The following is a 2,968-nucleotide window of genomic DNA, read 5'->3' on the forward strand; positions in this document are numbered from 1 at the left end:
TTGACAGATGGCCTGTGTCTGCCCTCCTAAAGGTCCAACAAAGCTATCAACTCCACCTGCTTTGCTCCCTGATGTCAAGAAATTTAAAGAGCTTATGTTCAAAAACAGATCCCCCAAATAAATGAGTGTCTTTAATGACCATCCCATTCAAATGAGTTTCCAGAGAACTCGCCACTGAGCTCCCTGTGGACCACATATGTGGCATGCAGTGCTCGTGAGGACTCACCGTGCAGATCCTCTGCCACTGCTTATGCTATTGTAGGGCTGATGAATTAACTGTTCTAACACATGCCCTCACCCCAAGGATCCAGTGTTTCCAGCAGTTCTGGTATATACAAGCATGTACAAACTAGGGAATCCTTTATTTTGCGGGCTCTCCGTGAACTCTGAACTGATACAGGCAGGTATACTCTGGTGCCAGTTGGACAGGATCGGGAATTCCAGTATCTGGAAGGCTCTGTCAGGTCTTTCCGAAGCATGGAACATCTACAGCGACTCCCCTTCTTGGTCATATGTAAACTGTCCCAGATGCTGCCCTTCTTCTTGATACTCATTTTTTTTTTTTTTTTTTTTTTTTTTTTTTGTGGTGCTGGGGATTGAACCCAGGGCCTTGTGCTTGCAAGGCAAGCACTCTACCAACCGAGCTATCTCCCCAGCCCTTGATACTCATTTTCTAACCCGTAGACTGCAAAGTCCTTGGGGGCACTGCAGATGTGCCCGTTGGTGACAATGTCTTTGGTATGTGCTCCACAGTAAATGTGGTGGGGTAGATCTTCATCGACACGCCGCACTACGAGGTAACCCTGGGAGACTTTAAACGCCAGCAATTACCTGGATATATGTCAGGCTGGATCACCACACAGGGCGACTGTGCGAAGTACCACAAGGGGATTCCAAACAGGCTTAGCAAGGCCATTTTGGTTTCATATGTTTCCGAGTAGCGAGTGCTCAGGATGCTGCCACCACCGGATTCCAGAGCAAAGTCCACCATCCTGGTCCTTATCTTGGGAATACAGCTTCAAAGCGTTATTCACAAGGACACGCACTTGCTCCTCTGTGATCCCAGAGACTTTCAGCCTCGCTCATGGCAGACACTAAAGCCTCAGACGTTGGGGCCCGTTCCTGTCACTGTAATGTGGTGGATGATGTTCTTTAGCACCTTCCCACTCTAGGTCTCGCAACAAAACCTGCAGGTCATCCTTGCTCACAAACTGAGAAGAAAATCTTTTGCAGCAGCCACTGGAGGGAGCCACCTTGCTAGTCCTCGGAAAATAGGAGCTTGATGGTTTCTCTGACCTGGGAATCCACCTCCTCACAGCTGGCCTTCTGATGCTGCCAGTATGACAGCTGTGTTCTCAGCAGGCCCAGCTCCAGCTCCAGGCGCTGAACATGGGGCAGGAGGGGCTGCTCCTCAGCTCCACTAATTGTTCTCAGTTTGATCTGTTCTAATTCCTCTGGATGGCCTCAGATGTTTCTCTCAGTTTTCCAAGAATATCTTCCAAACTTGAGAGACGTACTTCATGATCATGGTGGAAAGTCATGATGTCAGTCTCAGTGCCTGGCAGCCCAGCAACGCCCATCTCTTGCAGGTGTTGTTCAACTGTGTCCTTAACCCTTCCCTGCCATCATCCATCTGGTCCACTGGTACCTGCAGCTTCTGGAGCAAGACTGTCAGCTCTCTGAGCTTCTGGTCATGGTTCTGGCTCTGTGCAGATAGAGAGGCCACCTGCTGCCCCGTGTCAGTCTCCTGATGCCACTAGGAAGCCCTGTGGTCAGCCTGCACAGGCTGGTTCAGGTAAGAAGCCCCAGGTCTGAGCATGTCCTTGGGGTCATCAGCCCTCTGAGCTGGATGCATATCTGTCCAGTTTAGTACAGGCAAGTAGTGAAAGAAAGTCACCCTGGCCCCACAGGGAGAGGCTGCACCGAGTAAAGTAATAGTGGAATGAGCAGGATTAAAAACTTGCAAATATTTCAAAGGAACCTTGTAAGAAGAAACCCATTCGGCCAGGAAATCAAATTAACAAACTGGTACCATCCAATCCCTAGCCACCAAAGCGTTCCAGAGGGCCACCTTCCGTTTTGGGGTTCCTATCCCTAGAATAAACCCTTGATGAGGGTCCCTGGACGCTGGGTATGCTGTGAGAGCCTCTGTGCACTGGGAGAGCATGCTGCAGTCCCTGCAGATGTATCCATTGCAGGCAGCTGCATCTGTTGCCAGGTCGCCATTTCCCCGAGTGGCAGTTTTATTTCCACCTTTAAGATCACCATCATCATCCAGACCCCAGAAGTGGTCCACCTTGGTCTGTTCACAAATCAGAAACTCATCCAGCACAGGTGGCTGCGGGGCTACAGTGCCCCGCATTCTGCACCTGGTTGGTGCCTGAGGATGTGGCCTTCCCTGACAGGTGGTTGATGCTAAACGCTGGCTTGCTTGCACTTTTGCGCTGCTTGGCTGTTCTGGCAGCTCCACCCTGGTGGGAGGCAGCCCTGCTGGTGCAGGAGTGCAGGTCCACAGCCCGGCCATCCCTGCTGCCATAGGTTGTTGTGACTAGGGCGCAAACTACAATGCTCAGTTTTCAGTGAAGAGACCGGGAATCTGAGTGCGTAGGTGTAGCCGGTATTCTCCGGCACACACTGGGGCGGGGTATCCGTGTGCAGCCGAGAGAAGTCCATGTTCACCCGTCTCAGATCGTGCTGCCTTGCACCGCCCGCCTCAGGCCTGGTCCCTCATTAAAATGTTCTAATTTTAATCAAGTAATTATGAACATCCTTGAAAGATATTTTCAAAACTAGAACATTTTAGCAAGAAACAAAATATACAGAAGCAATGGAAATTTTATAGCTAAAAAAATAAAATAACCACTATAATCTACAATAATTAATTATATAGTTCAAAATAACTAGAAAAGAATTGAAGGATCCCAATATGTAGAAATTATAGGTTTAGTGTGAGGATATAAAAATAATT

At 49.1% G+C, this 2,968-nt stretch overlaps 1 pseudogene across 1 annotated transcript; it reads right to left on the reverse strand.

Annotated features, from left to right (window-relative positions):
- Nucleotides 1-361: 361 nt before the first annotated feature.
- Nucleotides 362-2,674, reverse strand: LOC306666019 (SUN domain-containing protein 1-like; annotated as a pseudogene). Its single transcript has 2 exons — nt 667-2,674; nt 362-589 (listed from the first exon to the last, which is right to left on the reverse strand). The product of its transcript is annotated as an SUN domain-containing protein 1-like (transcript).
- Between the last annotated feature and the right edge of the window lie 294 nt (nt 2,675-2,968).

Source organism: Sciurus vulgaris, assembly GCF_902686455.1.
Source record: "Sciurus vulgaris genome assembly, chromosome: 7".
Lineage (NCBI taxonomy): Eukaryota > Metazoa > Chordata > Mammalia > Rodentia > Sciuridae > Sciurus > Sciurus vulgaris.